The sequence below is a fragment of the Cupressus sempervirens genome, chromosome 4 (assembly GCF_028749045.1).
Source record: "Cupressus sempervirens isolate cs-2001-9-10 chromosome 4, ASM2874904v1, whole genome shotgun sequence".
NCBI lineage: Eukaryota > Viridiplantae > Streptophyta > Pinopsida > Cupressales > Cupressaceae > Cupressus > Cupressus sempervirens.
Genome location: NC_143121.1, coordinates 451,932,441 through 451,946,303, shown reverse-complemented (window position 1 = coordinate 451,946,303; position 13,863 = coordinate 451,932,441). Strand labels below are relative to the sequence as shown.

The window sequence follows — 13,863 nt, the reverse complement described above, 5'->3', positions numbered from 1 at the left end:
TAGCAATTTGGTCTAGGTAAATGATTAAATTAATTTAGCCAAAATGTTGAAAAGGGGACTAATAGTCTAGATGACCATTTTTAGGTGATTACAACAAGAGGAGTTGCATGAGTTGATGTTCTTTTTCATGTTTAAGAAATGCCTGAAGGGTGTATAAGAGAAGTTGAAAGAAGTGCTAAGTATGCACTTTTATCCTCTACAACACTACAGTAACCTAGGACAATGCCTCCAACTAGATAGAAAATAAATCAATGTTTGATAATGGCTGCATGGACCATAGTGGACAACAATCACAAGTGCATGAGCTCAGATAGGAAGTTCAAATGGGCTAAAATAACATTTGTATGGAACCCAAATGCACATGCAAAATATATGCAAGTAATAAAAACATTAAGGGAAAATTCTCGATCTTGAAAATGGAGATGATACCTTCTAACCCCCAAAAAATGGGGTATACTCTCTACTAACCCCAAAAAATACTTCGGAGATGGAATAAAGATAAATCTATTAATAACAAACACAAGACCACAATGTGGAGAAATTTCTAAATTGATAAACAATAAAACATTTAGCACAAAAGGAACAAATACTCTAAATTATGTAAGCAACCAAGAATAGAAACTCTGTATATGCTCATATGTGTTCCTCTATAACATCCTATCAAATAAGATTATGTAAAAGAAGCATCAATAATTAAATTATCATTATTATCCCAATATAGGGAACATGGAGTGCTCTTCCTAAAGATTAGTAAGATGGGAACATATATATCTGTAGAGAATTATTCAAAAGATGCTACAAAAAACAAAGAAAATTTCTCTACAAACACACTCCACAAAAGATAACCAAATTTTATCTATCTAAGTAGAGAAATAGAGGAACCATTGAATGCAGAATTTAAATGAGGCAGTCCCTTCTTGCAAAGAAACTAACTCAAGAGAAAAAGAGGTATATATGTTGTAGTCTTATAGATAATAGATCAATAGACATCTTTTTTTTTTTTTGACATTTCAATAGAATTGAGAAAACAATTATACAACTGGGTTGTTTAAAACTATGAGTCCTTTCCAAAAATCTACGCCAGAATTTAATTGAGCAATGAGGAGTATTTGAAGGCATTCACAAAGATCACAATTTTAAAATAGTTATCAAAGTTCATTGGTTGTTTTGATTAGCATTCTAAGTAACTATAAGTGTTGTGGCAGCTATCGAACTAGCAACAAACTATGGATGTTGTTCTTAATGCATGTAAGAGGGGTGTGTTTATTGATATTGATACTTTAAATTGATGAAGAGAATATATGATTGTTCTGCGAGTCTTCTCAGAATTTACGGTGTATTGTGTTGAAAGAAGCATCTTGGGCACTTTAAAAGTTGTGAAGAACCTCTATGTACTGAAGGCTTCAAAGAAGTAAATCATGAACAATTGTTTGAGAATATCTTTTAGGACTTACTCGAGCAAGTGATAGTGTGAAGATATTCTGCAATTCATAGTGGTGAAGAAAACACTTGTCATGGAAGCTTTTGTATATCTAGATCACATCTCATTATAGAACATTGAAAGGATAACATGGAAACAATTGTGTTCTTTTTGTGTGGAGGAAGCTCATAATTTTTTTAGACCATTACGTTCCAATCTTCTAGACATGACACAGAAGATTGGTGTTAAAAGAAAATGACAGCTAGCATAAGCAACAAACCAGAGTATTCGACTATCCTAAATTTCCACTATATTCTGAAGAATTTTTCAATATCTCAGTAAGCTTCCAATGGACAGTGCAATGCTTAATTGAGCAGCCTTTCTTTGTAGAGAATCTAAAACCATAATGAGCACTCCAATCTAGAGAGAGTAATTAGTGGAGAAACAAAAAATTGATGATGATCTCCTTAGTGAATCTTAGGTCTCCAGTAATGTCTCCACTTGCTACTGAATTCTGAAGAAATATCTATAGCATCGAGTTTCCCTATGGAACATATATTCTTTTTACCATTTGTCTACCTTATGACCCAAATATTAAACTTATAAATTTTCCATACAAGTTTTTTATTTTTACTTACCAATATATAATGGTTGGCAGAAAAAGATAAATTTTGGGCTTTTAGAGCAATAGTAAACAAAAACAATAACAAGGCCAAATGCCTATTCTGGCATATACTTTTAGTCATTGATATGTTGGTAACGAAATGAAGAAGTGAACATTTGAGGCATTGAAAAATGTACATATTAAGGAGGAATGTTGCCATTTCACCAGTGTCAGACAATTCAAAAAATTGCAATTGCCACAACATCCTCATGATTTAACAGAAGGAATATAATTGAAGATATTTAACGACGGTATGACAGGTGCACGAAATTTCTTGAGAATATATATATTGGAATAAAAACTCAATTAAATTTTCTAGAGAGCAAATGCGAATTGCTATAGAAGGAATTTATTAATGCAATTTGTGACTGTTATGAAGCATATGAAAACATTGAATAAGGAGAACGTCTTTAAATTTTGCATAGTTAATTTGGATCCTTGATTCACTTTCAACTGAGTTAAATGCAAGCTATCTCCAATAGTGGGGTTGGAACCATGGGAAATTTCTCCAATATTATCTGTGTTTACATAAATTGCTCTCTAACTGTAAATTGGGCAAGTGCAAACTTGGCATTGATGTTGTCAAATATTGGGCATAGTTTGGGTTGTTTAATATGATAACAATAATTCCTCTATCAATAAGTCAGGGCACCTTCTGGAGTAAAAAAGTGGATCTGATCAATTTTAAAAATTACATTATTGTCATAGCTCAGCAAATTAGATTTTGAAAGGACGTTCGGTTTGAAGCATAATTGAGGAAATGGAAGGTCTAAAAACTCCAATGTTCTCAAAAGAATTTAATGAAACTTCCAACCATGAGCAGCTAAGGGATTCGCAAAAGAAAAAGGCAATAGGAAGCAAGTTGTACATCATAGGATGTCAATTGGAGTCTATACAATGTATGGATGGTGTCCTTAAAAAATTCAAAGAGCTAGAGTTTTGTTTATCTAAGGCAAATCAGACTGATTAGAGGTTCTTAATTTGGATCTTGTTGCCTTCAATGGTCATCTTAGTACAACATAGGTTAATGGAGCATCTGAGGGAATGAGTAAGACCAAAAGCCACCTTTTTCCTCACTAAAGTATTAGAATTACGGCACCAATCACACTTTAAAATGACAACATACTAAATGGGGTTTTACAGCTGATTGTGGATAGTCTATGTGGGCTACACTATGTCAAGGGCCTTAGTTTTAGGAAGAAGGTGAAGATCTTAGAACTCATGGAAAAAATCAAATTGTTTACTCCCATGTTGGATCTCGGCTCTGAAAAGATGATTCGACAATTGTTTCAATGTTTCTTAAGAAAAATTGGGAAACATTATCTAGACATTGTGAGATCTTGCATAAAAATGATAATGTCTCTAATTATATATGAGGATGATGATGTATATACATTGTAAACAATTACAATCAGACTTGTCAGATGTATGGAAAAAGGGAGGAAGAAATATCACCTATGTCTTATGAGCTCGTGAATAAACTAATTAAAAATAAGTTTAACATGTTCAAAGAATTTTTGTTTGAAAATGAGCTAAGATTAGTAGACATACTATTTGTGGGATCTCAAACTTGAACAAGAACCAAATGAGAAGAGGGCAGATTTGCTCAACATTTCATGAGCCCTACCATAGACATCTATTTTGTTTTGACATTTCTACCATAGTACATTTGACTGGTAAATCTTTTAAAAGGCTGATGAGATGAAATGAGAGGAGAGCAAAGAAGAAATTTACATCTTGGTCTAGAAAGTCCATGAAAGTGCGCTTGTGCACCAAACTAGCTTCCTCATTGATATCCATCACCTGCAATGTAGCTTCCTATAGTGGGAAAATGAGGTGCTGCAAACTATCGATCCAAACCCCACTTGCAAACACCAAAATAGTACTGAATTGAAACAAAATATACAAGATTAGTATTGTAGTTTTTCTACTACTTAAAAATTTTGACCGCAATATATACAAGATTAATATTGTAGTTGTTCTACTATTTTTGTATTTTGACTCCCTTATGTCTTCTGTAGCTTGTTCTTCTCATTGTAAAACAACAAATATATTTGTAGCTCTCTTGAAAATCTACTATCTTCTCATCTTATTCTCTTTGCATTTTTTCAATTAGAAACAATAGAGAAAATGTAATAACTAATAATTACATAAGCTTGTTTTATGACCAAATTAAATGTAGCTTTTGAAGTCATTGATTAAAAATTATTTATGTAGCCTTTAGCAGGGATTATAATTGCATTCCATTTGCTCAAGTAATGAACATCTATATCTTTCAATGCCCAAAAGAAAAAACTTAGTACAAGTCTTGCATGAAATTTGATAGAATAAGTAGAGCTAGCCATCATACTTCTGAGAACAAAATTTCGAGGCTTGATAGGCTACTCCCTCTGATGTTGAAGAATTTGGTGAGCAGGACTATTACATAATTTCCAAAAATTAAAATGACCTCTATCAATTTAGCCCTAAAAGACCTAGCTTTCTGGCCATTACAATAGTTGATGGCCATTACAATAGTTCTTGGGGTCTTCTCAAACTATATTTACTGTGAGAAGAGGATTCAATTGTGCTATTTTTGAGTCCATTGCAAAGGTATAGTGGAATTGGTATTTGTATTTTTGAAAATATATTTAATATCTTCCATTACTATTTCTACTGTGGTCAGAAAGACAATGAGTGCTGGGAATTATTAGCATTTTACATCTGTACATTGGGTATTATTGTCATTGTGGTTTGGCATTAGCTGTCTTGACATAGCATGAGTGACTTTCCAGTTATAGTCACATCTATCCCTATTTGGACAATTCTCCCATTAAGAATAGATGCAGATCTATTCCAATGCTCCCCCTTCAGCATAGGCATCCAATATACTGCTAAAGGTTGTGGAATTTGTCTTTGAATGTGTCTAGAGGCTTTTTGTTAAATCTATTATATTCCAAAATCATTGTAAGCCTTGAGACAGAATTTCTTGCAACCATCAAATCAAAAAGATCACATGCCTTGTGTATGCTTTGAGAGATGTTCATGCCTTGTTCTAAAACTCTTGTTTTGGCACAGACAAGGAGGATGCTGGCAAGGGTTCTGAAATCTTTATACCTGCCAGCTCCATCTTTCTACTCACACACCCATTTCATTTCATACGATCATCTAAAAATTGTGTCACTCTAAGCTCTCAACTATTTCCTCTTGATTGATCATCTCATAACTACTAAATGCGAGCTTTGGGATAAGCTATAGGTATCCATAAAATCATAAAGGATTTTTTCAGATGGTGTAGATGAAGTAGTAGCATTTTCCTTGGGAGACATGCTTGGAAAATGGAAGCATAGATAAGTCATGTGAATTGTTTGACAGGATGCCTAAATATAATGTGGTCATCAAAAGCCATGGTTGTTGGATATGCACAAAACAGATATATTGAGAGAATATATTTGTTTAAGTTGCAACTGCCTTGGTAGACATGCATGCAAAATTAGGAATCATAGGTAAGATGTTTGAACTATTTTATTGACTGCCTCCATGAAATGTCATCTAATGGTAAGCCAATATTGTAGGATATGCATATTGATTTGTTGAATATATCTGTACACACACACACACACACACACATGCATGCATGCACATATGCGTGTGTATATTTATATCAGAGAAAATGAGTTAAATATATGTGCTTTGCCAACATCTCTTGTTTGTGCCAAAATGGAACCTTTGAAATGGGTTATAGACATCTATCAAAGCATAAATGATAGAGAACTATTGTTGGATGTTGTTGCCATTAGCTTGGTAGACATGCATGCAAAATGTGGAATTATAGTTTGCCTCTGCATAGTATAGCATGGTATAATTAGTACTGTTAATACTACTACCACTACTACTGATTGACCTAGCCTCCTGCTGCTCCTGCTAGAAACTAAAGTATTGTATGTAAGCCACTTCTACTACACAGTGTATACAAGACCCTTCCTTTTCCTTTTCCCTTTCTTTCCTTCTCCACTAAAAAAGATCACTACAAAAACACAGATCACAAGGGCACAACAAAATACAAAATATATATCCACTCTTGAATCATAAATGAATGAATGAAGGGAAAAAATAGGTGGTGGCATAAGTTATAACAAAATCAATCAAAATTTAATGACTTTTAATTCCCATTCCATTCCCCCAAGTTAATAAAAGCTTCCATTGTGTAGCCCCCTAGTTTCTCTTTATCATTGATTTGTGTGTATGCAAAAAGGAGAGATAGAAGAGCCTGTGATCAGAACAACACATCAAATCCATGTACAGAAACGAACTACACTGTTCAGTGCCTAGTCATTCATGACTTTATATTCTTACCTAGCTTGGAAAAATCCCAGCTATTTCTCATCAAATCCCACCTAGCTTTATACATCAAAACCTCACAAACTAGGAAAACAAAAACCATAATCAGTGTCAGTAGATATACTATATGAATATATGAATGCCATGGGAATGTTGTACAGTTGGGGTAGGGGGTTGCAATTGTGCTACAACTTAGTGCTGGTTGTAGAATTAATTTGAACCTGTACTTAAGATAATTATATTAAAAATTGTAGAATTAATTAATTTGGAACCACAATAAAAGTAAAATTGCATTGTCTTATATCCCTTGAGTTTCCTCATAAAAACGTACACATAATATTCCTACAACTTGCTATTAGTGTGGTTGCGATACAAAAAAATTCTACATGATATCATCCAAATACCTTCCATGTGTGAAATAGCAAGTACTATAATAGTTTTCTTACTGATGCCTGAAGTTTATCAACAACAATGTTCAATTAGCACAACTGTGACAAGACGTAGATCATAACAAATTTTAAATGCAATAGGAATGAAAGAAGGGTTTGCACCTGTCCTATCAAATTGATGATAGCTAGTAGTTGCTAAGATTGGAATAACTTGCAAGATGTGGATTGTTACTAATGTTTTTAGAGTGGAAAGTTATGAGTAAATCAGGAAAAATGTGATTTTCTGGCAACCTCTGACAATTTTTTCATTAAAAAATTACAGTTTTTGGACTTCAATAATTTTCACACTAGTTATTTTTTTAATTTTTTCCTTAACCTAACTTTTACCAATTTTCTTCCCCAAACTTAACACTAACCCAATGTTTTTCCATTATGTGAAAACAGAAAAACATTTGTCTTGCCAAGTTATTCACAAGAAAGATATTTTCTACTCAGATAGCTATAATGTAAATATTGTTAAGACTTGGGGAAATATCAATGTTGAATTCATCCTATGTTAAGGCTTGGAGGAAAGCTAACTTAATTCAATACAAACTAATCCTATAATTAACACAATTTTAAAACAAGATTTTCATTAGATTAAAAAAGAACCAGTCAACACTCCTACACATAATGTCATCTCTTTGTTCAACAACAGTTTCCATCTAAAGAAATATGCTGGCAAAAATGCATGATATGAAGGAACTATCTATGAACATACCTGGAAATATACTTCAATATCAGCACCTATAAATTTGCATTTGCACTCAATCACCTATTGCTGATGTCTGTAGACTTTGTACTACTGCTTGTACTTAAATGGCTGCTATTAAACCCATCCACCAAAAAATTGACTCTAAATTAATCCTATTCCTAATCATAATCTTTTGAAAAGTAAACCCCATAATAAATACCAACCCAGACTTGGAAACTGCCAAACCCTTAACAAATGCTTATCTAGAATCTAGGTTGGATTTTAAATCCACACTACTACATTGCCACAAAAAGATAAATAAATGTTTAATTTCATGCCAAAATTTGAGGAACAAGCATAAATTTTTGAGCATGACATAATCAAGCAAATTGTCTTAGCACTTTTATGGACATTTTCTTCCCCTTCGTGATATTCATCCTCTTCCTCACTCCCATCATCATCTTCATTAACATCGTCATCATCTTCAGATATACATTCATCATCATCACTTGCTTCCCCAGTGAACCAAGAAACTGCATGAGGGATGAGTTTATCCTTAATTGTTGATCTGTAAAAAACACATAAAATCAATGAAACCTAGTACCCAGAAGGTACATAAACCCAAAAAGTTTGCAATGGATCAAGAATAAACCCAATCTCATAGTATTCTTCCATCATATCTTGTAATTCCTCAGCCTGTAAACCAACCCATAAACTTATCAGAACACAAATATAGGATGCCAAAAAGTGTATTCTTTGAGATCTAAAGACTGCAACAATAAAAAAAAGTTTTCTCGTCATTACTCATAGCATCATCATCAACATCATCATCTTTAGGAACCTTGGGTGGATCAAAGAAATTGAAGAAACTTGGGCATTGCTCAATTTGTCATTGGTTTTGCATTCTTCACTCCCTTCTTAGGCTTCTTCTTCATGACCTTTCAAGTTAGGTTCTTACCAAGTAACCAATCAATTTCAGTTGTGTGTGCGAAATAACATCACTACATGAATGAAGAAATTCACATAATCTAATTAGAAAAAGGAGATATTTACATTAGACTTACCCTACTAAAAAATCCAGGATAGGTTCATTTTCATCTTCCATTTAATATATCTTTGTTAACTACATTTCACAAAGGAAATATGACAGCTTAGGAAGGTAATGAATATATTAAGAAATTGAAAGATAAAATAGAAATTGAAAGTGTTCCAAGGGCACTAAAATGTGAGTACTTACCATAGAATTCTTAAAATAAGAATTCTCATTGAAAAAGAACCCCAACTTGAAACCTTTCTCACCCTTGTCACTATCAAGGCAAGAACATTGTATATCCTCCAAAAACTTCAAGGCACCTTCATCACGTTCTGTAATCTATTTATTATTAAAAAAAAGTTAGTAAATTCATTGCATTTTGAAGATAGGTAATATTGCTTGGTATAGCCAAAGTGAGTATTGGATATAAGGAAAAGGAGCAACATCCTACTTGCATTTCCAAAACATCATTGTTCTTCATGGCAGTCAGCCAAAATTTAGGAATGCCCTTTTCTGCCATAATGAAAAAGATATCATAATAAGCACTTCCCACCAAATATCACAAATCAAATGAACCTTGAATTTGAAACAATTATTACATACCAACATCATCTTTCTTTGAATCTTCCTCCTCTTTTTTATCATCTTCAACATCTAATGCTCTATTCACAATGTCATATCACTGCAACGAAATATTTCATTATAGGAATATAGATTATAGAGTGTTGAGCAGAATCCAAAAGTTTTTACCCTAAGAGATAAACATCTTTTACAAAATTTTGTATTGAGAATTGTAAACTGAAGTAGTTATTTTGTCTCTTTAATTTCTTACCGACATATAATTATCCAAGAGAAAGATCTAAATAAAATATAGTTTATTACAAATCAAGTTGTTCCTAAAGGATTGTAAAATTTCCATCCATGCTTTAAGGATGTCATGTCATAGAACCAAAAAGCATTTTCTATTATGATATTATCCTATTTGCACTTGATTAGACATCATCTATTCTTCCATTTTCTCATTCTTATTCTGAGATATTTTATGGTCAACACTGAAAACTCACCTACAGTGTAAACGAAGAAGACTCGCATCTCACAATATTTGTTGGAATGCACATCATATTTAGTTGGGGATGAAATCTAGCTTATAAGAAGGAAAGACATTATGAAACAAAACAGATAAGGTTACATGGGAATCGTAGGATAAAAATAAATTCTAGAGAATGCTGAGGAAACTGCACAAGTGAAACAAGATATTGTTATTTAGGAAAATCTTTGTTATGAATCATGAGAAAAAAAGATGCAATAATAATGAAAAAATAGCATCTAAAAAAATCAAAGATATAGTAGATTAGATCATATAGGAATCCTAGAGCAGAAAGACAATCAAGAATATGACAAGGAAATGCTGCACAGGGGATGCTAGATATTGTGTTCCAGGCAAGTCAATCTATAATGAATCATGTGTTGTCTGACCCTAAAACTATAACTAATAAGAATAAAGTAGAAGTAGACAGCAACATCTGGTACAATCTATATAATGAGTACAAAGTACTTGACTTAAATTATCAACCTTTGTGGTAGCTTAATATCAACCAATTATCTAAATAAATATATACAAATTTGTAGGTTCCAATCCATTAGAATAAACCTATTTAAGTTTTAAATGGTTTAATGTACATAGCAAGAAGATAGTAGCATCAAGTAAAATCTCATAATATGAAAAGTACTTGACTCTCATTGTATATATCAATTACATGTGTGCAAAATCCTATGAATAAGCAAGTTTCAATCTATTAGACCAAGTTTTCTGATAAAGATAACAATATACAACAGTGCTTGAAAATTCAGTAATTGCTTAGAAAAGAAAGAGATCAAGAGATTATACGAAGCTTTCAATTTTGAACACCCAGAAAAAACACTAAACATAGATACCTTCTTGTAAAAAGGTTCATAAAGCTTTTGATACTTGGCCTCCAACACAGCTTTTTCTTCAAAAAAATCAGTCTCTATCTCCTTATGTTTACCCTTTATTGGCAGCACAAAAATCATAAATCCCTTTGCATGAATATATTTACATAGAAAATCACAATCTAAACATATCAATACCTATAGATCTTGCAATGCCTCCACTCACTTCTTTACTTTGTGAGGAGGTGATTCAATGTAGCCTGACAAGGTAATGAAAAGACTTTGTAGCTTGTCCTTAACATATAATGGAAGAGTTATTAAATCTAGTGATAGCTAGAAATTTCTATTATAAACTAGATTCTATCCAACAAAGGCATTGGCAATTTATCCTGGGCCTTAGAAATTTTACTTCCACATAGAGATGGATGAACAGAGAATTCGCCCATGTTCTCACAATACAAAGACAACCATCCTTGAGATTTATGTTTAGAAAATATTTCCAACAAATTCTTGATATGATTACAATAGAAATTTCCCTTGGAAAAATTATTAATGCTATTGAGACACTTTGGTATAGATATGTGTGATGCTCATATGAATTTATATGTTACCATGAAAACCTATTGATATTTAATTATAATACTCGTTAGAGTACTTGTTATCATATATTCTTACTATTTAATGATTATTAATTCATATTAATGTAATATCTAAACCAAAATTATCTCATATATGCATCAAAGTTAATAATATTTTATAGAAGTTATCTTTGCAAATGAATTACATACTCCAACTTAAGTTAAAATTGTTATTTTCGAGAAAAAATCTTGAAGATCACAAGAAGGAACATTAAAATAAGAATAATCAAGAATCAGCTGTATGGGGTCTTCATATAGAAAAAATGGCATACTCATCTTATCTCCATCCCCATTTCCTAGTGACCAAGGGTTAAATCCATTATGCTTCAGGTTATACAATTATTCTATATTAAATATTCAGTTTAATGGCAAGTAAAGTGATGAGTTTAGGGGCAATATCAATTGGGTAGGGGGCACAACATTAGGTACATGAGTTATCCTTGACTACAATCTATGACTCCAAGCTAGATGCACACTATTGTTACTGATACACCCTAACACAACATTGCCCAAGGATTATTTAAATTATTTTGCACATTACCTTATTATATACTAAGCCGATCGAGGAGTCAAGTCAAAAGAGTATACCAATGCATTTGCTTAATTTCATTAGATTTCTAAAGTTCATGCTTATATTGAATAATGGTTCTGAATTAAACTATGTTTGAAACATATAGTAGTAATTTTTTAGATTAAACTCTGTGATCCATCATCAAGAGGAAGAGAAAAAAAAAGATTGTATAAAAAAAATTGCACACACTATTCAGTCCAGAAGCATTATTCAATGTATTTTCTAGTAAATAAGGATACAAAAAAACTAAGTAGGAGAGTGAACCTTGTGACAACTTTTCTTATCATCTAGTTACTACAAAGTGAGTTACTTTACTTAAGAGTGTAATCAAGAAAACTAAGTACAACTAGCATAAGGTTTTGTTCTATGAGATGTCCCATGATGATCAAATGGTTTCCCTATTCAAGTGGTCAGAAATAACATTTTGCAAAATCAAATGCAAGTAGCATATGTTCCTTACTGCTTCAATAGGACAAATTGTGAAAAAAGCAACAACTAGTATTATAATAGAATTTTTTGGTACAATAGAAGAAGCAAATTGATTAGTATTGTTGTTGAAATCCCAATTCGTGGGTAGTAGTTCATAATCTAAAAGAATTCATACGAGTTGTGAAAAGCACAATAACTTGAATTATAATAGAAATTTTTGGTAGTATGGCAGAAGCATACCTTGATTAGCAGTGCAATTACAATCCTAATTTATCGGCAGAAGTAGGAAATTCAAAAGAACGAGCATATATTAGTAGTGCAATTACAATTCCAATCCAGGGATAGTAGTCTATGAATCCAAAAGAACTCAAATGAATTGTGAAAAACACAATATCTGCTGTTATAATGGAATTTTTGGGTAGAATGGAAGAAGCATACCTTTATTACTAGTGCAATTAAAATCCCAATTCGTGGATAAGAATTTGTGAAGCAAGATGTTTTCCACCTATTGGTGCTCTCAGAAAGAACAAGGTTAGTATCATCATCATTTCACATTGGATGGACTAGCCTGATCATATGGGCTTGACAAATCCAAACACATGAATTGCTAAGAAACTTATATTCTATTTTTCTATGAGCTTTTAAGACATTGCATTTTTATAGATAGTCCACAGAGCTCTAGATTTAGAATGCACTTGAATGATCTGGGCAACAAACTTGGCCTCGGACAACATCAACATTGAAAAAAGCTGATTTGAATTAACCTGCCTTGCTCCATTTAGTGCTTCTATAGTTTGCAAAACTAAAAGCCTGGGCCTGATTAACTTGTCCAAACTCATTAAAAATAAGCATGAATGCTTTGCCACAAAATCTATAGAGAGTTTCATGTGATTGAGCATAAAGTCCAATTTTTTCTAATACTTTCCTCTAGCATTATGAGAATCAAAGGGAAAACCCTAACTACCTGCGAGAGGCTGCAAAGTTGAAGATTGTCTGTTCTAGCCTGTAACACTTTAATAGGAGTTATGGCTACCATGCTCACAACGTATTTTTACATTTTTCCTTCCTTACAAATGCCAATATTTTTAATGAGATCAAGTTGCTCTGGGGTCAGAGAACTGCACCTCAAAACATGAGGATCTATCGACAAAAACATAGTGAGCTCTGTTCCATGAAAACCAAAACCCTCCCAAAGTTTTTTGCAAGCCTTTTCCATGAAGAAAGTAGTAGTTCCTAATTGCTCTGATCAATAAATCATTTGTCAAAAATACAGCCTTGAGAAGCTCAATGTTGGAGCGGAGGACATCTAGCTTTGCTGTTAAGATCTGAGACAACCCAAATACAATTTTGCTTACATTTTCCCTCCAAATGCTGAAATCTCTTAGAGTTGAATCTTCAACTCCAACACTCTTTCCGCACTTGTGATCAAAAGTGCAGGCTGAGATTTGATTATGTTTATAATTCTCTTGGCATTGCATAAGTATGGACTAAGTGTTGGTCAAAATTTTGACCAACACGGGTAGGAATTTAAAAAAAAATCTTCCTTACATATTTTGACCAATCTAAAACATTTAACCCAACAATCCACTAAATCTATATTAAACATAAATTACAACTAATTAAAATAATATTAACATTAACTACTATATGTTAGAAATGCTTTGGAATAACTAAGAGGGGGGGTGAATTAGTTATTCAAGGTCTAAATGTCCAATTAAAACTTTTTCATCAAGTAAAGTGAGCCTTCAAAACTAT

At 32.5% G+C, this 13,863-nt stretch overlaps 1 pseudogene; it reads right to left on the bottom strand.

The window, feature by feature from the left end:
- LOC149561937 (nucleosome assembly protein 1;3-like) overlaps window positions 1-10,611 on the bottom strand; it is a 31,121-nt pseudogene extending 20,510 nt beyond the window's left edge.
- Between the last annotated feature and the right edge of the window lie 3,252 nt (window positions 10,612-13,863).